At 40.5% G+C, this 25,577-nt stretch overlaps 1 pseudogene; it reads left to right on the forward strand.

The window, feature by feature from the left end:
* The first annotated feature begins 722 nt into the window (after positions 1 to 722).
* LOC114697967 lies at positions 723 to 19,729 on the forward strand (annotated as a pseudogene).
* The last annotated feature ends 5,848 nt before the right edge of the window (positions 19,730 to 25,577 follow it).

A 25,577-nucleotide genomic window follows, 5' to 3' on the forward strand; every position in this document is an offset into this window, starting at 1 on the left:
AGTAGTGGAAAGAGGTGGAATTGATACATTGCAGAGTTTGATGGTGGGGTGTTGGATGGAGAAAGGAAGAGGGCAAATGTGATTCTAAAAACGTGCTACTTCCCATCAGTCTGAGCAACTGGGGAGAATGATAAACATCCAGGAGTCGGCTTTTGACAGATGCATTGCCCATCCCTAAACAAATCAACCTTTACATCAAACCTCTCAAGGTTGATAGCATCTTCCTTACACGGAAAGAAATAAGTTCAAATGTTTGCTCTTCTGACAAAGTAAATATGAGCACAGTTCCTCACAAATAAGAATTGGAGCTGATAACTGTAATCTGCTTAGCAAAATAAAGGATTTATGTGCATTGAAGAGTTCTGGGCTGGGGTAAGCCATGGGGATCTTATAAATGAAAAGTAATTACAGGGTCTGGTGGGTAGCATGGAGCTAGAAGAGAGGTGAGCTAAGACAATGGAAGAGAGCCATGGGGAACATCTGGGTGGAAGTGAGGAAAGATATAGCAAGAAATAACTGAGTGATGAAAATATATCCTAAGGGTGAAGCTCCTCAGAGGAAATGAAAGGAGAGGTAAGTACTCTAATTTCTTCTTAAGCTTGAGTACAGGCTTTCTTGTGCAAGACACTGTAAAAGAACATTTATTGCTTTCATTCATTTAGTGCCTGCTCATTCATTCACTATCCTGAGTCTCTGTGTCCTCTGCAGCAGCTGGAAGAAGCATGGCAACAACTCCTGATACTGCTTTTGAAACCCTCATGAATGGAGTGACCAGCTGGGATCTTCCTAAAGAATCCATTCCCAGTGAACTCCTTCTTACCGGGGAGGCCGCCTTCCCAGTGATGGTGAATGACAAGGGCTAGGTGCTCATTGCTGCCTCTTCCTATGGCCAAGGCCGCCTGGTTGTCATATCCCATGAGGGCTACTTGTTGCAGGCTGGCTTTACTCCATTTCTTCTCAATACAGTGAACTGGCTCTGCCCCTCCCCAGGGGCTCCCATTGTAGTGCATCCCTCCTTGGCATCACTAGTAAACATCCTAGGTGACTCTGGCATAGAGGCACTGGTTCAGCCTGAACCTGGAGAGACTCTGGGTGTTTACTGCACGGATGCCTACAATGACAGCTTGACTGAGAAGCTGGTCCAGTTTGTGAAGCGTGGTGGGGGCTTGCTCATTGGAGGCCAGGCCTGGTACTGGGCTGAACAAATGGACATGATAAAGTGCTGTCCATTTTTCCTGGAAACCAGGTGACAAGTATGGCTGGAGTGTATTTCACAGATGTCTGTGGGAATAGAGACTTGTTCAAGGTCTCTAAAAAGATATCCAACCTCACACTTTATGTCAAGTAAGTGATATTTCCTTTCTTGTTAAGTATCAGCCCAATCAGTCTATTTTAAAGGGAGCTTTCAGCCTAACAGTAGATATGTTGGTTATCACCGAGTAAAATAGTTATAAATACTAATGTAATTATCACCTATAGTAGTTGTTTTAGTTAGTGTTATTTTGCTATGAAGAGATACCATGGCCACAGCAACTTACAAAGGAAAACACTTAATTGGGGCTGGTTAGAGGTTCAGAGGTTTAGTCCGTTATCATCATGGTGGGAAGCATAGTGGGACACAGGCAGACATGGTGCTAGAGAAGGAGCCCAGAGTTCTACACCTAGATTGGTAGCCAGCAGGAAGAGAGAGAGAGAGAGAGAGAGAGAGAGAGAGAGAGAGAGAGAGACAGACAGACAGACAGACAGACAGACAGACAGACAGACTCTGGGCCTATCTTGAGCTTCTGAAACATCAAAGCCCACCCCCAATGACACACTTCTTCCAACAAGGCTGTATCTCCTAATAGTGACACTACTTAGTGACCAAGCATTTAAATACAAGTCTATGGGGGGCCATTCCCACACAAACTACCATAGTAGTTAAGCAACGCTATTTTATCTTCTCTAGTATAGACTTGATATTAAATACCCTGAGGTTGGGGTATTTTGTTTTATTTACAAGTGAGTCTCCTCATCATAAGTAATTATTAAGGAGTGGTTACAATTTGAAGGTAAGTGCAGAAAAAAGTCTACAAAATATATGAGAAATAAATTGTGTTTGTTCACATCTGGGAAGATGGCCCAGAAGGAAAAATACTTGCTAAGCAAGTGTGAGGACCAGAATGAGATCCCTAGCACCCATATAAATGCTAGGTTGGCATGGAGACCATCCAGTGATTCCAGTATATGGGAGGCAGAGACAAGGGATTCCTGGTGGAAGCTGGCTATGTAGGCTACCTAAATGGATAAGCTCTGGGTTCAATTGAGAGATCCATCATCCATAGATAAAGTGGAGAGTGATCAAGGAAGACTTCTAAACACCAGACTCAGGTCACCATGAGCATGCTCATACTTAAATTTTCATCTACACAGATGTGAGCACACACACAAGTAAACAGGCACATATACACATATTCCCTCACACAGAGAAATTTAAAAAATGAATTATATCTGTCTTGTATATTATATCACCACTGTATTGTTAGAACATCATGAAAGACCTGGCATTATGAGTAGGAATTAAACATAAATGAATGAGTGAATGAATGAATGAATCAGTCAATCAAACACAAAGTCAATCTATTCCAGGGATAGCAAGGAAATGTGACATGAATAAACTGCATAGCTTTACATTCAGGAACCTCTCTCCTCGAGCAGAGTAGTACTATCAGAAAAGGGTAATGCCTGAGCTAAAAATGGCAAAGTGTGGTGAGATACCTGGGGGCAGCCCTGTAGCATCTTCTTCCATGATACAGCAGGATTACTCATTAGATAAAAATGGGATTATGGTGGGTTTCCCTTGACTGTAGGATTGGATCAACTGCTTGATGCTTTTCATTCCAAACAGATTCCATTAAGAGTAACTACTGTGCTGGGTGGTGGTGGCACACACCTTTAATCTCAACACTCGGGAGGCAGAGGCAGGTAAATCTCTGAGTTCAAGTCCAGCCTGGTCTACAGAGTGTGTTTCAGAAAAGCCAGGGATACACAGAGAAACAAAAAACAAACAAAAAAAGGGAGAGTAACTAGCATGATACAAAAGAACAGAGGTTTAAGTTATATCAATATTTGTTGTTAAAGTTTCGCCATCAGTATCTACAGTTCATCGCATACAAGTTTTTTTTTTTGTTTGTTTGGTTTTTGTTTGTTTGTTTTGAGACAGGGTTTCTCTGTGTAGTTTTGGTACCTGTCCTGGCTCTCACTCTGTAGACCAGGCTGGCCTTGAACCCACAGAGATCCACCTGGCTCTGCCTCCCAAGTGCTGGGATTAAAGGCGTACATCACCACCGCCTGGCCCACATACAAGTTTTTACACCTAGTCTAATCAGGCAAAAGCCTGATTAAAATATGAAATGTCTTTTGAAATTGGAAACTGCTATTTTAAAAGGCCATGTTAACTCATAGTAAAATATAGCCTATACTATTACTAGTACTGAATAGTACGAGTTTTTGTTTAATATATTGTCACTGTGGCATAGAGAAACTTTATTCACTTGTGTTTTCTGATTACTAATGCAGAACTTTTTATATGTTTATAGCAATTCATACTTCTTTCTTGAAATGTCTGCTCTTCAGTTTTTCTACTTAACTTTTATCTCTTTTCTTATTGTTTACTAAGTGTCCTTCCTCTTCTTTGGCTTGTTTACATGTTGCAAATTTTTCCTCCCACCTTTTGTTTTGTGTTTTTTTTTTTGTTTGGTTTGGTTTGGTTTGGTTTTGGGTTGTGTGTGTGTGTGTGTGTGTGTGTGTGACATATATACGCACATACCTGCTGTGATCAATTTTATCAATTTTGTTCTTTTCCTTCTTCTCTTGCTCTCATCTTCCCTTCCCTCTCCTCCCCCTCCCCCTCCCCTCCCACCCCTTCCACCTCTTGCCCTTCCCTCTCCTCTCTGTCCATTCCTTTACTTTTCTTTGTTATTGGCTTACATTTACTGTACAAAATGCCTGCTTGCATTGTGATAGTATTGCACATACACCATGGACACTCCTCATGCTCACCTCAGTACCCTCTCTTGGCTTCATCATCCCCACTGGTCCTCCTCCTAAACGCTCCCCTTCTACTTTTACATCATTTTTAAAATTCTGCATTTGAAGTGAGACATAGAATATTTGTAAGCATGCTTTATCTCCTTCAACACAACCATCTCCAATTTCCAGTTTTGTCCACTTAAATTTATTTTGTTGTTGTTGTTTCTGTTTTTCCCCCATATTGGGGTTGCATCCAAGGCCTTGCACATGTGCGGTGAGTGCTCTACCACTGAGATTCGTGCCCAAAGATAGGCTGTTTACACACTCTATTTAATACTGTTAATAATTCAAAGAAGCAACTTAAATATCAGAATAGGTAGCAATTCACTCTGGGAAATTCCACTAGGATGGTTTCTATGTGTATTTTAAGCTTCACTGTATGATAGATAAAGATCTTGTGTTGTTAAATGTCCAGTTAAAACCGATTTGAAAGCCGGGCAGTGGTGGCGCACGCCTGTAATCCCAGCACTTGAGAGGCAGAGGCAGGCGGATCTCTGTGAGTTGAGGCCAGCCTGGTCTACAAAGCGAGTTCCAGGAAAGGCGCAAAGCTACACAGAGAAACACTGTCTCGAAAAAACAAACCATCGATTTGAAGATGCAAGTATCGCTCTTCTGTTCACTCTCTTTTGTTTGCTTGTTTTTTTTTTTTTTGTTTTGTTTTAAACAAGGTTTCTCTGTGTAACAGCCCTGGCTGTTCTGAAACTTGCTTTGTAGATCAAGCTGGCCTGGAACTCACTGAAATCTGCTTGCCTCTGCCTCCTGAATGTTGGGATTAAAGGTGTGTAAAAGGTTTTGTACCCGAAGCACTGAGGTCCTGGACAACCTCTTCTGCCCTACCTATACTCACTTCTCTTCACTGACTTGAGAACTGTCTCTTTCCAGGTGTAATGATGAGCTCAAGTATGACCAGCAGCAGCTCCTGGAAGGGGTGTCTGAGATGGACATTGGGACAAGGGCAGTCCCCTCCCAGCTGCTGGTACATGGGCAGAGGGCCTTTCCCTTGGGAGTTGACAATTCATTCAATTGCTTTCTTGCAGCTGCCCACTATGGCCTCGGCCGTGTGGTGCTGGGCGGGCATGCACGTTTGATGCTTAATCAAGCGATGCTGCCATTTGTGCTCAATGCTTTGCACTGGCTGATGGGGCATCAAACAGGCAGGATTGGGTTGGCTTCAGAAATGAAAGCACTGAAGTCTATGCTACCAACAAGCAGCTTCCAGTGGGCTGAAACTGAACTTCTGACCAGTGATCTGAGTGTCTTTTGCTGCTGCTCATTCACTGATATAGATGCCAAGAAAGCAGAGGAATTTGTTGCCGAAGGTGGAGGTTTGCTAACTCTGGAGGTGCAGACCCCTGTTATGGGGCCACAGGAACCCAGACTCTAACTGCATGACTAAATACCCAAATAACATCATCCTTAAATGCTTTGGCCTTGGAATCATAAGCCAGGTAGTCAATCAAGGCTCCTTCCCAGTCCCAAATTCTAAAGTGATAAACTACCACATCCGTACAGCCCTGGCCTAATTTGAGTCCATGATCTACAGCCAGGAGAGCATATTACAAGAGAGATGGCTGGGGAAGCTCCTGAAAGACTGTTCCTACATGTTTCAAATGACACATCAGAAGATTTCTATCTATGACTCTGTGAAGAAACACGCTCTGAAAATCATCCCAAACAAGGGCTTCCCAAATGTGAGTGAAGAACACCCAATCGTAAATGGCAGCTCCCAGGCCTTTCTGCTTTTCCTCGCTTATGAACTATTCAAATCCGGAGTTGACATATCTCAGTTACTTCCTCCTCCCTCCTTACTGTCTTCCACAGAATCTCCCATGACCATCAGCACAGGTAAGGAATGGAGTAGGGACCCTGGGAATTCAGGACTAGAGAAACAGGGGCTGGCTAGCGTCAGCATTGCTACATGGTGCTTTCCTCTCAAAAGTCTATCTTTTTTCTTTTCTATGAACTTTTATGAAGGTAAGTTTAGGAACACAGGCAGCTTGGGTGGCTGAAGGATGGTCTGGGAGATCTGTCGCTCTGTTGGTGGAGTAGGGACTATGGGTGAAGGTGGAATCATGAATGGGAAGACTGCAACCTTTCTTATGACTCTCATCAGACTACGGCAATTCCTGGGTGAGCACTGGACTCTACTTACCTGAGGGTCAGGTCGCACAAATAACACTTCCCAGTGAAGTGACTCAAGCCAACCTGAAGGTAAAGCATTTGGCTCCCTGTTAAGTGAACTTTTGACACGTCCGGTGCAGTTTCGCGTCCTCTTCTAGTAACTTGTTCGTTCATTTGAGACAGGGTCTCTCTATGTAGCCCTGGCTGTCCTGGAACTCACTGTGTAGGCCAGGCTAGCCTCGAACTCACAGAGATCCTCCTGCCTCTCTTCAGTAACATTTTAGATTCTCCCAACTACCTCACCAGGCATATAGGTCAGAAAACACCTCCCTTTATATAGACAAAGACAGTAGTCATTGCAAAGCTGAATCTTGGCACATAACAGAGGCTTAGAAATGCACTTCCTCTTTCACCTCTCCATCTTTACTGTCAAAACTTCTCTCACTGGTTTTCTTTCTTGGAGTATCTGAAATACTGTCCAAATGTTTTCCAAGCTTCAGTTCCATGAACCACTTCCATAGTCCTCTCTTGTAGAGACCCGAAGGAAATGGCAGTGTACTCTCTGAATCAATATTTACCTTGGAACTGGTTTTATTTTTTTTTAAATCCCTAAACTCTACAGAGAACAAAAAGTGGTTATGAACAGGAAAGGGTGCCCTAGAGAAAATGGATAAGTAGTAGTAATATTCTACTTACACACATGACACTTGCCATTCTGAGGTTCTCTTCTTGCCAACTCTGCCAGGCTTCTTACGTATATATACATATACATACAGAGGGGAGGTGGTTCGGTCATTCTCATGATGACTTATGCTCACTATGATAGGTCCTCATTGGTTGCCATATGGACGATGTAAGTGAAGCAAAAGTTTACCACCGTCCCCCTCTGATGACGTATACATACCACTTAGATTCATCTCAGAAGTCCATCTCCTGGCTCTATGGGGGGCTTCTCTACATCATTGTTCCCCACAAGTACAATCAGGATGATGTGTCTGTCACCATCACTGGGGCTGTGTCTGCTCCATACTTCAGGATAGGTGAGTAGGAAGCCCAGTTTCATAATGGAACACAAAGCAGAGGGAAACCTGGAGCAGGAGAAGGGACTTGGCTTGAGAGAAGGCAGTTGAATGATTGGGGAAAGATGTGTCCCAAGACAGAAACTGGGCTAAGAAATATGAACACCCTCTTCTAGGAGGTCTAAAAGGAGCACAAAGAAAGACAAAGCGAGATTTATTACCAAGTTATTTCTCTGTGTGGTCTACAGTTGAAGGGGTATAATTGAAATCCAGAAAAAGTGGTATGTAATCTTTATGTCCAGGTAAGACGACCCAGGAGGAATGGAAGAATCTTATCAAGTACAGCAAAGCTCCCTGGGGATAACTAGCCACAGACTATTATCCTGACGATCCCTACAGAAAACCTCATGGTCCTTCAGGACCCATACCCGGTGCTCCAACTCTGGGATGAGATGGTACAGGCTGTAGCCAAGCTGGCAGCCAGGCCCTTCCCTTTTGAAAGACCGGAGAGGGTTGTACTTGACAAACAGATTTCACTTGGTAGGTATTCTATAGGAATACTCTGAGAGTTGAGCTTCAACTGAACTGACATAATTTTATAGAGATCAATGGAGAACATAGTCCATCATCATTTAATCTTAAAAATGCAAATAGTTACAGGATTGTAGGAATGAAAAGCAAAAATCTGTAGATTTTTCATGTGTCCTCATGGAAGATAATTGAATAGAGTCAAAGATGGGTAAGAGAAAAGACAAGAGATGCATACTCAGTAGCTTTCAGCAGAGTCAAGGAGACTTGTTAATGCTGAATAAAACAGGAGAAATAATAGATTGTGTAGGGAACAATGAGAAAACTAATTGGCATCTGCAGACTTTCAAAATGATTCCTCAACATTAAGATATTGATGTATTCAACCGTCTTATTAAATAAGAAACACAGAAACAATGTAAAAGAGAAAGCCGAGAGGTCAGAGCTCAGAGCTAAAATCTCACCCTTCCTCCTGCTGTCCCAGCTTCGCGAAAAGAGACCTACTTCCTGTCGGTTCTTTTTTTTATAGTATGTTGTTCTGCCTTCTCATTGGTTATAAACCAAAACACATGACTGCCTCGTCACTGTCTGAATGTACAGCCCCCTAGGTCTTAAAGGCATATGTCTCCAATGCTGGCTATATCCCTGAACACACAGAGATCTTATGGGATTAAAGGCGTGTGCCACCACCGCCATACTCTTGCTATGGCTCTAATAGCTCTGACCCTGAACACACAGATATCTATGGGATTAAAGGCGTGTGCCACCACCGCCACACTCTTGCTATGGCTCTAATAGCTCTGACCCCCAGACAACTTTATTTATTAACATACAATCAAAATAATAATTCAGTACAATTAGATTACCACCACATTTCCCCTTTTCTATTTTAATAAAAAGAAAAAGAAAGCAAAAGGTTATAACTAACAAAAGAAAAACTATATACAAAAGTACAATAACTATATACAATATATACAAGTAATAAATACCTAAACAGGTATTTGACAAATCAGAGAAAATAATTCCATTATCTATCCTATTTTGGTAAATCCAAGATGTATCTAATGCACTTTCTATCCTAATTAATTTTCAACTATAACTAACTAATCTTCAACCATAACTAACTAATCTTCAACTCCCTCAGAGATCCAAGAAGGGAATAATATTAGCTAACAAAAATAAAAACAGGAAGTGCATGCAAGCAACTTCCAAAAAATTTTGTGAGTTGACAGAAACAGCCAGCTGCCTGGGCAGTCACCTGAGGTTTCTCCACAGTGTTGGGGCATCATCTTCAGCCTATAGGCTTAGTGTATCTGACAGACTCATTTGTGAAGTAGGATGTACACAAGGTCAACAGTTCAACCTCACATTGGGTGAGAGCAGTCCACATACCAGAAACACCTGAATTCCACTAGTGTCCTGGCATGATTCAGGATTTTAAATTCTGGAAATTGTTGACAGTTTTTTAATTCAGCTGTCCATTCTTCTTGGCTGTGTATATATGGCTTCATCTCAGCATCCCCTTCTTCTCCACATCCCTCTATTAAATGCCAGTCTACTTTTGAGAGGCATGAGCTTTCAGCTGCTGTTCCATTGTACAACAGAATCCATCGGCCCTCTGCCTGTTAAGCTGCCTTCGAAGAAAAGGGCACTGTACCTTTTCTGGATGCGAAGGCCACTTCAGGGATGGGGCCATATTGTCCTGGCCTCAGAAGATGCCTTTTGATAAAGCCATAGCCACACTTGTTTTGGCAAGAATCAGTAGTCCCTTGTTTCATGATCTGTCTGTCCATTTTGTCCTGTTGATTCGAGGATACTTTGTTGTCCAGTGGCTAACTTTTGCCAGAATGAAAGTTGACTCCATATGCAGTTTCTTCAATGCCCATATTTTCTCTAAAGTAGATTGGTACTGCCAGGAGCCGACATGTCTCAAAAAAGAAAAATTTTCTAAGTTATTAAAACATTTTAAATGCCATATTCTGTAGATCTCTGAAGGGTTTGAAGATGACCTGTCTAAAACATCTCTGCTCAATTTTTAAAACATATCTAATATGACTACAAGTTCTATGATAATGTCTAGCTACTAGCTTTCATTTCTTTATATCCTAATAGTTGATAATAATAACATTCAAGGATCAGAAATTTGCATTACATTGTTAAATGGATGGAATAAATACAATTAGAAATATACATATAGCATTTTCTAACAATATCAGTTTCAAATTTGTATACAATATAAAACAATTCAATCCAATGTAAAGTATTTAAAACTAGTAATTGTCTATTTCATTTCTTTCTTTTTCTTTTTTTTTTTAAACAAGAACCTTAAATCTAATCTCCTTTGCTTAACCTTTTTCCTAATCCTTGACAATAACTTGTAACCAACCCCCTAAATACTGAAAATTATCCCAGACCCAAAACCCATTAAAAAGACCAAAAAACCACCCGCCCCACACCACCTCTTTGGGAATGTGGGTGTCGTATTCTTAAAATTGCTTCCTGCTGGGTATGGGCGAAGTTTTCTTTATCCTGAAAGAAAAATTTTAGGTTAATTGTCAAATTCTAGGAGAGGTAACTATATCCTTCATTATCCAGTCTGTGTATAATGCCAAAGTTCAGGGTTTATCTCAAGTCCTTATTCAAGTAGTCTTTGAGACTGGATCATCTCAGCTAGTCATCTCAAAATTGCTCTGAGCACCTTGTAGTTCAAAGCTGATCTATGGATGATGTTTGTCAGCTTAATGATATTATTATTGTCCACGTGGAATTGTTGTTGTTGTGGGGCCCCATCTTCTTTCTGGAGACTTCAGTTGATGTTAGGCCTGGCCGTGATTTCCTGCAGAAAACTGATAAGAGACTCGAACACAAAAACATATATATGCAGCTAGCCTTTTTTCTAGAATTAGTTAGTACTCTATGTGACCATTCATATCTTAACAAAGTTTAAAATGTATATATATATATTAATCTTGTAAATTTTGATATAAAATTTATACTTTAAGAAAAGTTTAAAGAATCAGAATAGAATCGAAGAGTTGAGATTAGTAATAGAATAGTCCCTTAATTAATTTTGCTTTTGTCCTGTACCATAGCAGAAGATGGCTCTTATTCTGGCATGATACAGGGAGTTTGCATTTTCCTTTTAACAACATGCTTGATTTTAAAGAAGGAGAGAGCCATTCTCCAGCTCCAAAGTCAGCTTTAAATTTTAATTGAACTGGGACTGTTAGAAGACCAATAGTGTTAAATCTTTAGAGAAAAGCAGAAACAAACATTTAGGAAGACATAATTTTTTTTTTTAGATAATATATACCCATACACCGTTTCACTCTGTTTCTTGGGATAGATGATTTGTCCTTTTCTTCAGTTGTCTCATTTGTCCAGTGTTCTTCAGATTCCTTAACCTTTATTCTCCTAAAAGATAAAAACAAAAACCTTTCCCCAAGACTAATTTTGGGGATGTTTCCTTTTGACAAGTTATTATCTGATTAAATGAAAAGGCATGTGTTATTGATACAAGTTAGTTTAAATTGGATGTTCATGCTGGTTGATGAACTATCACCTCCTCTAATTAAGAGGTCTCTCTTGTTCAAATCGAACCTTTATCAATTTTGATGGTACCCACAGCTTATCTTCTCCTGTAGAAACAAAAGCAAAACCTCGTCCCCAATGTAATACATACCCTGGTTTCCATTCTGAGGTCAGCACATCCTTAAAGTATATAGGCTGATTTAATTCTGTAGTTTTTTCTATTATCCAATGTCTCTCTGCAGCTGTTGTTCCTTTCTCATTGGCATTCAGAAAATTCAAAGTTAGAAGAGCATTATGTAGTCTATTTCTGGGGGTTTTTGTTACCCATTTCTGTTTATTTAGCATATCCTTTAGAGTTCTGTTTGATCTTTCTATAACTGCTTGACCTGTAGGATTATGTGGTATGCCTGTAATATGCTTTATATTGTAATAAGCAAAAAACTGTTTCATTTTAACAGAGACATATGATGGAGCATTGTCAGTTTTGATTTGTGCAGGTATACCCATGATGGCCATAACTTCTAGCAAATGAGTGATTGCAGAATCAGCCTTTTCAGAACTCAAAGCAGTTGCCCATTGAAATCCTGAAAAAGTATCAATGGTGTGGTGTACATATTTCAGTTTTCCAAATTCTGCAAAGTGAAACACGTCCATCTGCCAGATTTCATTTCTCTGAGTACCCTTTGGGTTACATCCTGCTGGTAATGGCGTTTGATTGTAGAAGGAACAAGTAGGACATTTCTTTACTATTTCTTTGGCTTGTTGCCAGGTTATGGAAAAATCCTTTTTTAAACCTTTACTATTGACGTGATGTTTTTTATGAAATTCTGAGGCCTCCAGCACATTTCCTATCAATAATTTATCAATCTCATCATTGCCTTGTGCTAGAGGGCCTGGCAGACCAGTATGGGATCGAATGTGAGTTATATATAAAGGATGATTCCTTTTCCTGATTGTATCTTGTAATTGAATAAATAGTGAAGTTAATTCTGAAGCATCAGGGATAAATTCTGCAGTCTCAATATGTAACACCACTCTTTCAGCATACTGAGAGTCAGTTACTATGTTGAGAGGTTCTGAAAAATCCATTAATACCAATAGAATAGCATACAATTCTGATTTTTGAACTGAATTATACGGACTTTGAACCACTTTACTTAAATTTTCTGATTTGTAACCTGCCTTTCCTTCTTTGTTGGCATCTGTATAAAATGTACGAACTCCAAATATGGGTTTTTGCCGTACAATTTGAGGCAAGATCCATTCAGCTTTCTTTATAAGATCAATTCTATTGCTTTTGGGATATTTGCTGTTAATTTCTCCCAAAAAATTACTGCAAGCTCTTTGCCAAGGTTCACTTTCTGTCCATAATTTTTCAATGTCCTCCTTAGTTAATGGTACGACAATTTCTGCTGGGTCTATGCCTGCTAATTGACGAAGTCTCAATTTTCCTTTGTAAATCAAGTCAGATTTTTTCCACATAAGTTTTTAATTTTTTATTTGGTTTATTTGGTAAAAATATCCATTCCAATATAATACCTTCCCTCTGCATTAATATTCCAGTAGGAGAATGCCTAGAAGGTAAAATAACCAAAATGCAATCCAGTTTTGGATCAATACGATTCACGTGTCCTTCATGCACTTTCTTTTCTACCAAGGCTAATTCTTTCTCAGCTTCAGGTGATAATTCTCTTGGACTATTTAAGTCCTTGTCACCTTCTAAGGTTCTGAACAAATTAGTCAGTTCATCATTTTTTACCCCAACAATAGTTCGTAGATGAGAAATATCTCCAAATAATCTTTGAAAGTCATTAAGAGTCTGTAGTCTATCTCTCCGAATTTGCACCTTTTGGGGTCTAATTTTTTGTAGCTCTATTTTATATCCTAAATAATTAATAGAATCTCCTCTTTGTATCTTTTCAGGAGCAATTTGTAATCCCCAGCAAGGCAAAATTTTCTTTACTTCTTCAAACATTATTTCTAAAGTATCTGCATTTGAGTCAGCTAGTAAAATATCGTCCATATAATGATAAATTATAGATTTAGGAAATTTTTTACACATCACTTCCAATGGCTGTGGCATAAAATATTGGCACAGAGTTGGGCTATTCAACATTCCCTGTGGGAGGACCCTCCATTGGAATCTTTTAACCGGTTGAGAATTATTATAAGTAGGCACTGTAAAAGCAAATCTTTCTTTGTCTTTTTCTTGTAAGGGTATTGAAAAGAAACAGTCTTTTAAATCAATAACTATGAGAGGCCATCCTTTTGGTAACAGAGTAGGCAAAGGCATCCCAGATTGTAGAGAGCCCATTGGCTGAATTACTTTGTTAATTGCTCTAAGGTCTGTTACCATTCTCCATTTACCAGATTTCTTTTTAATAACAAATACAGGAGAATTCCAGGGGCTGGTTGATTCTTCAATATGCTGAGCATTTAACTGTTCTTCTACCAGCTCTTCTAAAGCCTGGAGTTTCTCTGTTGTTAAAGGCCATTGCTGGACCCATACAGGCTTGTCTGTTAACCATTTTAAAGGTAGAGCTGTTGGTGTCTTTGGAAGATCATCAGTTATTGTGCCCTGTTCTTGTATAATATGGATGGCTGGTGACCACTCATTAGAACAATATCTTCTAATATTTCTCTCAGTAACATGTGCTAGTTTATGATTTGTTTCTGAGATTGGAGGGATGGTAATCTGAGTATTCCATTGTTGCAACAAGTCTCGACCCACAGGTTCATAGTTATGTTAGCCACATATGGTTTTAATTTTCCTCTCTGTCCTTCTGGACCTATACATTCGAGCCATCTTGCACTCTGTTTCACCTGAGATAATGTCCCAATTCCTAACAGTTGAACGTTTACCTCCTGAAGAGGCCAAGTTGGATGCCAAAATTCTGGTGCAATTATGGTAACGTCCGCACCTGTGTCTACCAGACCAGACAACAAAACACCATTTATTTTTATTGTTAATTTTGGTCTTTGTTCATTAATAGAAGTTTGCCAAAAAATTTTCTTTATGTTTTCTCCTGAATTTTCTATTCTCTCTGTTTCATCATCCTGACCAGCATGATTTATTCCAATAGGCATTTGGTTATTTAATCGCTCTCCAGAGCAGGCATTTCCTCTATGGCTGCAGGAAAGGTTTGAACTGGATTTGCACTGGGGCCTGCGCGAGGCCCCTCTGGGAGTTTCCCGAAGACTGAGGCAAAGGATTACCCTGTCTGTCCTTTGTTGATCTACATTCGTGGTCCAGTGTTTTCCCTTACCACACCTTCTGCATACTCCAGAAGGAAGGGGCATTCTGTTGCCATTGTTCCTTGAAGAAACATTGTTTCTGGGAATGACCTGTCTACAGTCCCTTTTCAAATGTCCTTGCTTTCCACATCCAAAACATCTAACACTCCTCAAACCTTTTGAAATTACTTCTCCTACCCATGTATCATCATGCTCATCAGCTTCAACATTAATTGTTTCTCTAATCCAATCTTTTATAGGTGCAGATCTTGCCCTTAATGGCCTGATTATTCTTTTGCATGCTGCATTCGCATTCTCAAAGGCCAAAGATTCAATTATTGCCTTACCAGCTTCTGAATCTGAGACCATTCTCTTTACTGCTGAAGCCAGTCTTTGTAAAAAATCTGTAAAAGACTCTTTTGGGCCTTGCTTCACCTTTGTAAATGACTCAGATTTTTTTCCTGGTTCCTCAACTTTGTCCATGCATTCAAGGCTGCCGTTTGACATAAAATTAGGGTTTGGACATCATATAAACATTGTGTTTGTGCTGAAGCATATTGGCCTTCGCCCATAAGCTGATCCTGGCAAACTTGTATTCCTTTATCCCTCCATTGTTTTTCTATGTTTTTAGCCTCCTCCTTAAACCAAGTCAGAAATTGAAGTCTCTGGCTGGGTTCCAGAACACCTTGTGCAAGGTCCTGCCAGTCCTGTGGTACTATCCTATTATATGTTGACCAAGAGTTTAACATTTGCTTTACATATGGGGAATGCATGCCATAAGATACTATTGCCTCCTTAAACCTTTTTAAATCCAACATTTCAATTGGAGCCCAATTATTTTGTGTAGCCATTTGATCAGGCATCTGCTGTACAGTTACAGGATAAATTAAGGGTGACTGTGTGAAAACAGGCTTTCTTTCTGCAACCTTATGATCCAGACTTGAAACAACTTCACTGTTAATTTCTTCTGTCTGAATTTTTACAGGTTTAACAAGTTCTTCTAAAGCTGTTATCCTGGCACTTAAATTGACTATCTTTTTAAATATTAAAATGTGGATTATTATAGTGATAAGGTGCATAATTCCACCAATACTAATATTATATAGTTGTTCCATTGCCAGACTGCCTAAAATTTCGAACAAAAACCAATTTTCTTCCAATGTACACATAAAACCCATTTGTTTTTTAATGTGGAAAAAATTCTCTTTTAGATAGTTTCCTTTAAAATATCTGATATGTTATGACTTACCAAATCTGCGTAGAACAGTAGAAATCCGAGGGGATTTTCAAAGCAGCCACCTAGTGTCCCAGGTGTAAATCCAAAGAGAAAGAGAGAGAGAGAGAGAGAGAGAGAGAGAGAGAGAGAGAGAGCAAGAAAGCGTAGCTGGCTAAAGTTTAAATGCAGCCACGTGTTCCCTCTTGTGCCGAGTCAAGGCTTGGGTCTGGCTTCCTTAAGCTCCGACCACGTGCGTTGGCTTTACAGGCAGGGCCCTGTTCGGCAGGGCAACTCTGAGTTGTTTGTAGCACCGGCTTTAAGCAAGCAGGATTTAAGCAAGCAGCTCACCGATAGTCCAGCCTGAGGTCAAGCAGAACTAGACCCAGGCTAAGAAGCTGCTGCTCGGACTAAGAAGCCGGTCGCCTGCCGCCCTTGCGGGAAAGCGGACCTGCCGCCAAGCCAAGCAGTTTTTAATGGATTCTTGTCACGTTGGGCGCCAGATATTGATGTATTCAACCGTCTTATTAAATAAGAAACACAGAAACAATGTAAAAGAGAAAGCCGAGAGGTCAGAGCTCAGAGCTAAAATCTCACCCTTCCTCCTGCTGTCCCAGCTTCGCGAAAAGAGACCTACTTCCTGTCGGTTCTTTTTTTTATAGTATGTTGTTCTGCCTTCTCATTGGTTGTAAACCCAAACACATGACTGCCTCGTCACTGTCTGAATGTGCAGCCCCCTAGGTCTTAAAGGCATATGTCTCCAATGCTGGCTATATCCCTGAACACACAGAGATCTTATGGGATTAAAGGCATGTGCCACCACCGCCATACTCTTGCTATGGCTCTAATAGCTCTGACCCTGAACACACAGATATCTATGGGATTAAAGGCGTGTGCCACCACCGCCACACTCTTGCTATGGCTCTAATAGCTCTGACCCCCAGACAACTTTATTTATTAACATACAATCAAAATAATAATTCAGTACAATTAGATTACCACCACATTAAGACTAAACTGGAGGAAAGTCATACTGCTTTCCCTCAGTGTTGGGTACCTAGACACAAGACCTCATGACATGCATGCATCACCCATCTAAAAACAGAAAATAATGGATCACATTCCACATATACTCACCCTTCACAGTGAAATGCAGATGAGTGTCAAAATCTGTCCAAGAAAAAAGAGAAGAAAGCCTGATGGGCTGTAAATAAGTTTAGGTAGTGAGCAGAGTCAAAGTGAGCTTATCAGTGTATTTTGGAGCTTCTGGGATAGTGAAGATGCAGTCTACAAAATGTCATTACATGTATCACTTCATCTATTATTTCCCCTTATGTTCCTCAGGTTTTCTCCATTCTGGATACCCCATCATGGGCTACACTAGTATAGCAAAAGGCATCATTGATGAGGTCACAATCAGGTCACACGGTATTTGGGGTGTGATACATGAGCTGGGCCACAACCAGCAGAAGGGTAAATGGAGTGTCCCACTGCACACCAATGAAGCTTTGTGCAATCTCTGGGCTGTTTATGTGCATGAGACTGTTCTAAACATCCACAGGGATCAGGCCCACCCTTCCCTGAATCCTGAACTTCAGAAGCAGAGGATCAAAGATCACCTGTACAAGGGAGCACCCCTGAGTAACTGGGTTGTATGGACAGCTCTAGAGACTTATCTCCATGTACCAAACAGATATTCAGGGAGGTGGGAACCACCAGACTCCCCAGTTACCCCAAGATCCATACACATTGCATGTCCTCCTGGGATATGTGAGAGAGGCAGAGGGTGTCATCTTGCTGTGGGTCAGGAATTGCAAACCTAATGTGGATAATATGTAGATAACTAAATGTGTTTCCTCTTCTCTACCACGTAACTGTGAAAATAAATAAAAGTGTATGGGCTCACTATGGGAAATACAGTGCAATTGACTAGCTGTACTCAGAAAATTTGCAGTGAAACTCAGTTTTGCCAAATGGAAATAGTTTCTCCTGACCTACATTGTTAGCTTAGGAAAAATTAGTGTCACCCCACTCCAACAATGTATTATGAAGATAGATTGTAGGGACAGTGACCTGGTAACAAGTTATTCAAGATGTTATCTTCTTAAGCAAACATCAAACATGAATGAAGTCAAGAGGCTTCGTTGAAAAATAAATAATGTGCAGTATTTTACAGCATTTCAAAACCCTTCCCTTCTAGGTCCTCACTACTTGTGGGAAATACATTGAAAAAAATATTCACATAGTCATACTACATGTTCAAACTTCCAAGGTAACATAGATGAGCTGCTTGCTGTTGAGCTAATTAATTAGTGAAGACAAACCTAGAGCCTAGTTTCAGTGCTTTGGGCATGAAAGCACTCTGTCTCTGGGCTTTCACTGCCTTTGTGATTCCAATGAGTCTGAGATAACTTCTGGACCACACTAGTTTCCTTCTTAATAAGCAATCTGTCTGAAAATCTACAGGATCCAGTCATGGTGTCAATCAAAACCTTGTCATTCAAATTCACTTTAAAGCCCCCTGGGCACAGACTGCTGCTCTGGGGTATGGGACTGAATTGCTGGCCAGGTAGCTGCCTCCCACCACTATTGATGTTCCACATCCAACACCACAAACAACATTCAGTTCTCCAGCATCTTTCACTCCAGTCCTCCAGTACTTTCTTCACAGTCTCCCTCTCTCTGCACTGGATCCCAAATGGACATATCTTGCAGAATGCCGCCAGAAAACACTTCAAACCTAAAACCTACAGTAGCTCTTAGCCCCTTCAGGTAAAGCACCAAACCTCCTCTTTCAGGTTCCAGTTCTCACCTGTTAATCCATCTGCTACGACTACAAACATTTCATCTTCAGAACGGCTCACCATGGTTCATCTTGCCGGCATTTACTAATGATGTTTTTTTTTTTTTGTGGTTGTTTTAGTTGTTTTTTTTTTTTTAATTTAAAACAGTTTTGCCCCCCCTTTTTTAAATCAAGAAACACCCATTTAGCTTTTAATATCAGCTTCTTTGGTGCTTCCAGTAAGCCTTCCTTTATTATTTTCCTTTGCAGTATCTATTCCCTGCCCCACGTCCTAATGTGACTTGTGCACATGCTTCAGGTATTTGTCTAAGCACACATGCGCACACAAGCCTCTGCAGCTCCGAAATCCACATGGACCTTCAATAACGGTTGGTTATAGTTAATGTAAAACATTTCCTAATGACCTAGGCTGTGATTAGAGTTGAGCAAGAATGAAAGGACCAGCTGGTGCTGATTGAAATGTTTTAACTATTGCTCAAGGCTATATTCCTAAGGGTCACAGATTCTTAGAAGGTGAGCCGGGAATCTTTGCTTTCTAAACCTGAAGCAGGAGAGTCCCAGCTAGCCAACTCCAGTGTTTAGCTGCACAAGATAAAAGGGTCTAGCTCACCTCAGGCAGATTCAGATCTTCATGATTAAGCTTAGCAGTAACAGTAATAATAACAATGCTGAAATTAACTGCTGCTTACTAAGACCCTGATAGGAATAAAATGAGTAAAAACACAAAAATCCCTCTGACATTGTCCTGAGGCAGCTTGAGAAATGGCACCTGTCACAGGGATAGGGTTCTGGAGAAAAAGGGATGAGAGACCCACTGACGGATTAAATCAACAGAACAGGATGGCTTATAAGTAAAATCCACAATGTGGTTTCATGCATGTATTCAGGGGATGACTTGCAGGTGGCATATGTAATTCTTCTGTTTCTTTCTCTTTCCAACTTCAGGAGAGCTTCGGGTGGGAGCCATTCATCCAGATCTTTGGTGACTACCAAACCCTCTCGAACTTTCCCCAAGACAATAAAGGCAAGATGAATCTGTGGGTGAAGACGTTCTCTGAGGTTGTGAAGAAGAACCTGGCCCCTTTCTTTGAAACCTGGGGCTGGCCTGTCCAGAGTGATGTGGCTGAAAGCCTGGCCTCTTTGCCAGAGTGGCAGGAAAACTCCATGAAGATGTCTGCAGACGATGGTACAGAGAGAAGAAGCAACTGAAGTTCTATCTGGGAAAAGATCATTTATTGGATGCAAGAGAAAAATCCTCATGATTCCATAGAATTCAGTTTTAGGGACACCCCCCCCCCCCGCACGCACGCGCGCGCGCGCGCACACACACACACACACACACACACACACACACACTTCAGTTGTCAGAATCATCTTAATCTTAATGATCTTTTGCAAGGCAGAGATTCAGTTAGACAATGACTTTGAAAATTTGCAATAGAGATGGCTCAATCTGTTGCTGCTAGATCAATTTCAAGATATTTGATTTGTCTCTTGACCTTCCTGATTAGCATTTTTCATGCTCTGTGTGTATTTACAGGAGCTGCTCAAATCCAGAGACTTAACTGAAGAACTATCCTTTGTTGGCTCTATTGGGAGAATATTTGTTCTAGTCCTAAAATTCATGCACAGACATCATTTGTCTGAGCGGTTTGAACAGAGCGGGTGATCAATAAATGCTTTGTCAATATGAATGATTGCTGTATTTGAGAGTCCACTTGCTTAACCCAGGCTAACCTTTGTGCTACAGCAAAACTACTACTTATGAACTGTCACAGGCAGTCTCTGCTTCAAGTTCATGTGTTACTGGAAGTTAAAGTCTTTATAAAACAGGGTAATATGCACACACACACACACACACACACACACACACATACATTAAGATAAATTCCATTTATATAACAGGCTGCTATATATTTTTTCATGGAGATATATTCCATTAAGGCAGTGGGTGATACTGCTTCATACATATGAATATACATTCAGCTTTACAACATAACTGTGAATTATTCCTTTAGCACAGAATTTCTCTCTTAGCATGTGGATTTTACCACAAATAGATATCTCACCTCGGCCACACAGTGGCCACACAGCCTACCAAATATCAGACTTCATTTATTTGGAAAATAACTGAACAATTTGCTGAAAATTGTATCTGATATCCTAAAAAAGTTTGCATTATTATCAGAGATAGACAAAGGCCAAGGTTTGTGACATACAAACCAAAAATCTAGGCAAGATATGCTGCAGTTTGAAGCCAGACACTTATGCTAGATTCCTGTGTTGAAGGATCAGTGTCTTTGCAACTCCACGGTGCATGAACATTGCTAAACTGTGTACATAAATATAGCTTTCAGAACACATGAGGAAACCCAAATTTCAAAGTCGCCAAGGAGTGATAAAACAAGAATTTACAATAGATCATTAGAGGCTGGGGAGATGGTCCCACAGTTAAAGCACTTACCACACAAGCAAGAGGGCCAGAGTGGGGTCCCCAGAGCCCACAGAAGTGTCAGGTGAGTGGAGTGGCCCATCTGCTACCTCAGTTTGGCAGACAGAGAGAGAAGATCCTCAGTGAATACCACTGAGCTACATCCCAAGATTCTGTCTTAGAAGAGAATATATGTCCACCTATGTATGATAACTAGGTATGTTGTTTATCTGTAGTCACACCATGTATCTGCGAAATACTTCTCATCACTCTTACAATTGTCTCGTTAGTTTCTCTTACCCCACCAGACAGTCCATTTCAGTAAGGCAAGAGTGACACCTATATTTTTCACAGTTGATTCTTCAATATATAACAGTACCAAACACATAAGAAAGCTTTCTGTGGGTACTTATGGGCTATGTAAAATTGTAGAAGACTAATTAAGGATCCCAGACTCTTTTCCTTATTTAAAAAAAAAAACAACATTCTATTTTATGAAATGCAAAGAGATCTTTACAAGGAAATCACAATACCACTTTAATTTTTCTCCTATTCTCTTCTACCTAGTAACAGGCAATGTAAGTTTTGATTCTATTGATGGTCAGATGCAGTATGACAAAGAATATTTCACTGATCTACCCTTTCCCAATTTCCATATGCAAGAGTTAGTTCTCGTGAGAATGGCTTCAGCCATGTTTTGTAGGAGATGAAAACGGAAACTTCCAAGAGAAACCATCAACTTTTAAATACACTCCCCAGTCTTCACACTTCAGGGCCTCTGCGTTCCTTCTTGCCGGCCCTGTTTCTGTTCTCTGTCCATTTGAATCTCATTCAACATCAACTTTGAAGAAGCTCTTCTTTCCCCTAGAGATTATTGTCAAACCCTCCCGGGCTGCATGCCCATGAACTAGGCTTCATGAAATTTGCTGTAGGTTAGGAGGAGCTCCACATTTTTGCGAGCTGAGTAACTGGGGCCCTTTCTTGTCTCCCCTCCAGATGGCGCACTAAGCCCGGGCTGAAACTTCAGCGGCACTCCCACCCCTGGCCGCCCCAGCCTCAGATTGAAGAAAAAAAAAAAAAAAAAACGAGATCTTTTGTAAAAATTCTATCACAGTATTGGAAAAGCAGAAGGAATAGGAACCAAGAAACCAAAATCCTTCCCCAAGCAAGAAGCTACAAAGAACAGAAATAACCATTAAAGGTCTATGAAGCACAGAAAAAAAGAGGGCGGCATGCTGCTAGGGAAAAAGGTATCAGTGGTCACATCAAGAGCTAGATATCACATGCTGCAGGCAAGAAGAACCCACTGGCGTGGCAGTGAGGGTAAATGAACACTCTTGATAGGATCTGAGGCCAGCAGCGCAGGAGGACTCATGCCTGGCATTTTAAACATGGTCGGTCAAAAAACATGGGCCCTGGGGGAGAATATAATGATATTTTTCTAAATAGTCATGTTGCCAAGCTGCCGCCTTCTAAATATTTCTGTTTCTGCCCATAGCTTTGTTCTTCTTCCAGCCTTGCTCAGAGAAGGTCCGATTGTAGCGGGTAGTGGCTAGTGCAGAGAGGCATTACTGTTCAAAGTGCTAAGGGTTAGTGACTGTGTTCACCTGAATCAACCCTTCCACCCCAAGGCTCAGGAAACAACATGGAATGGGGTATGGAAAGAATCTAAGTGCCAGAAGATGAGGGGCACTGTGGCACGCTATCCTCTGGACAGGGCATGGCTTTTGCACGCATGCTCAAAGCGCCTGTGGTTACCTACAAGAAACTCGCATGGGATCAAACCAGCTAAAACTTGGGAGCTGCGGAGCTGTTGGAAGTGTAGGGAGGGAGGAAGTTGAAGCAGTTGCTGAGGGAGGGAGAATGTGACCACTGTTGATTTCTCCATTCCGAATGACTCCACGCCCATGCGCACAAGGGAAAGACTACTGGGACTCTGTAGGTTAAAAACAAATTACAAACCACAACAGGAGGTCATGAAGTTGGGCGGGAGATGTCTATCCTGGGAGAAGTTGGAGAGGGAGCTTGAGAAGTGGATATGCTCAAGAAACGTTGTATGTATGTATGTATGGAAGATTCAAACAATAAATAAAATTTAAAATTAAAAAAAAACTGCAGAGAAACTGGGTAGGAGAAGCAGGAGAGGTCTCAAGAATGTAACTATGGCACCATTTTTATATTTCTACACAGTCACAGAACTTAAAAATTACAAAGAAAAACATTCTATTCTTGTTAAATGTGGGGTTTCATTGTAACATTTTTCTACAAAATTATCTGACATTTTGTTTTTATTCACTCTCTCACCCATCTTTTCCATCTTTCTCCCACTCTTGCTGACCCCCTTTTCTCTTCCCAAGTGGTTCCCCATTCTGTTTTCTCCCTCTCCAACTTCCCCCTCCCAACTTCATGCCCTCCATTTGTAGTTTTTCATTCATTAATTGATATTTTTAGTCGATTTTCTGTTCTGTATATTTCATTAGCCTCTCTTATACCACCGTCACCTCTGTCTTCGTACTCTCTAATAGCTCCCTTCCTCCTTTCTTGGCTTAAACACACACACACACACACACACACACACACACTCACACTCACACACACACACACACAAAACTACATTCTTCATGAGAGATAGTACACAGTGTTTTTCTTTTTTAACTCTGGCTTATTTAACTTCATATACTGATCTCCAGTGGAATTCATTTTTCTGTGGTCGAGAGCAACTTGTTTTTCTTTAGAGCCGAATGAAATTCTATTATGTGTACATATCACATTTTCTTTATCCATTTATCTCTTGATAGACATCTAGGCTAGATCCTAATCTTGACTGTTGTGAACAAATCATGCAACACTAAATATTAATGTGCAGTGCTATACTGACTGGGAGCCCTTTGGGAGCTGTCTTAGTTTCTTTTCTTGTGGTGTGATGAAAATATAGTGATAAAAGCAACATAATGTAGAAATGGTTTGTTTTGGCTTGTATCTCCAGGTTACAGTGCATCATGACAGGACAATTGCAGCAGCAAGAGCTTGAGGGAGCTAGTCACATCACATCTGCAGTCAAAAAGTGGAGAGCATGCTAGGATGTGAGTACTACCCACAGTGTGCACATCTTCCCACCTCGCTTAGTGTATTTAATCCTCACAGGCATGCTGAGAGGTGCATCTTCCAGATGATCCTAGATCTGCCAGGTTAACAGCTAATGATAGCCATCACAATGTGCCCAAAGTACAGTATAGCTGGCCATATCAAAATTCTATTTCTAGTTTTTGAGAAACTTCCATAATGATTTCTATGAGGAAGAAAGCAAATTATATTCTTCCCAGTGACACATATGGGTACCTTTCCCCATCTCCTCATCCGCATTTGTTGTCATTTATTTTCTTAGTGATAGCCGTTCTGACTGAAGTGAGGTGGATCTCAGAACAGCTTTAATTTGTGTTTCACTGATGCCTAAGGATGCTGCACACTTGCTCAAACAGCTCAAACAGTTATTGGCCTTTTGTCTTCCTTTCTTTGAGAGCTTTCCACTGAATTCATTAGCCCATGTATTGATTGGCTGATCTGGGGCAGTATTTAATTTTTGATGTTCCTTATAAATTCTAGATATCAATCCTCAATTCAATATATAGCTGCAAATGATTTTTTCCCATTCTGTCTGAAGGCTGTCTCTTTGTTGTGCTGACGGTCTCCTTTGGCAGGCAGAAGTTTCAATTTCATGCAATCCCATTTGATCTTGGGACGATTTTCTGTAATATTTACAATGTTTTAAAAATATCCCTTCTTATGGCTGCATTTTAAATAGTTTTAAACTTAGGGCTTTCACTAACAGTTTCTGAGTTTCGGGTTTTATGTTAAAGTCTTTGTTACGCTTGGATTGATTTTTTTTTTTCCTGCATCTGGTTTGATTCTCTCATGTGTGTAGACCCAGTGTTCTCAGCGCCGTTTGTTGGAGGGGCTTTCTTCTAATGAGTGTTTTGACACCATTGTCAGAGCTGTAGCTGTGGAGGGTTATTTCGGGAGACTTCATTCTGTTCCATTGATCTACATGTCAGCTTTTGTGTCCGGGCCATGCTGTCTTTGTCACAAGGCTCTGTAATGTAATTTAAAGTTAGGTATTGTGATGTCTCCGGCAGTACTCTGCCTATTCTATGTCCTTTCTCCTTCCATATGAATTCAATTTCTGGGAAGAATTTAATAGGAATTTCAATAGGGACTGCTTTGAAGCTGTGGGTCATTTCTGGAACATAGTGATTCTTCACAATATTAATTCTGTTAGCTCATGAGCATGTTTTTTTTTTTCATCTTCTGTTGCCTTTTTCAATTTCTTTCTTTACCATTTTAAAGTGTTTCCTTATAAAGGTATTTCATCTCCTCAGTTAGGATGATTTTTATACATTTAGTTTTTTTGAAGTCCTATAGTAAGTAGGATTTTTTTCTGATTTCTTTCTCAGTAGGGTCACTACTGACTTATAGAAAAGCTACCAGGATTTATGTGTTGGTTTGTGCACTGCCATTTTGCTGTGCTCATTGATTCTGTGAGTTTTCTGATGGGGTCCTCAGGCAGGGTCATTTAATTATAGGATCATCCCATCTTCAAATAGACACTTTCAGCTTCATCTTTCCCTA

This window comes from Peromyscus leucopus, chromosome 3, assembly GCF_004664715.2.
Source record: "Peromyscus leucopus breed LL Stock chromosome 3, UCI_PerLeu_2.1, whole genome shotgun sequence".
In the NCBI taxonomy this organism is placed as follows: Eukaryota; Metazoa; Chordata; class Mammalia; order Rodentia; family Cricetidae; genus Peromyscus; species Peromyscus leucopus.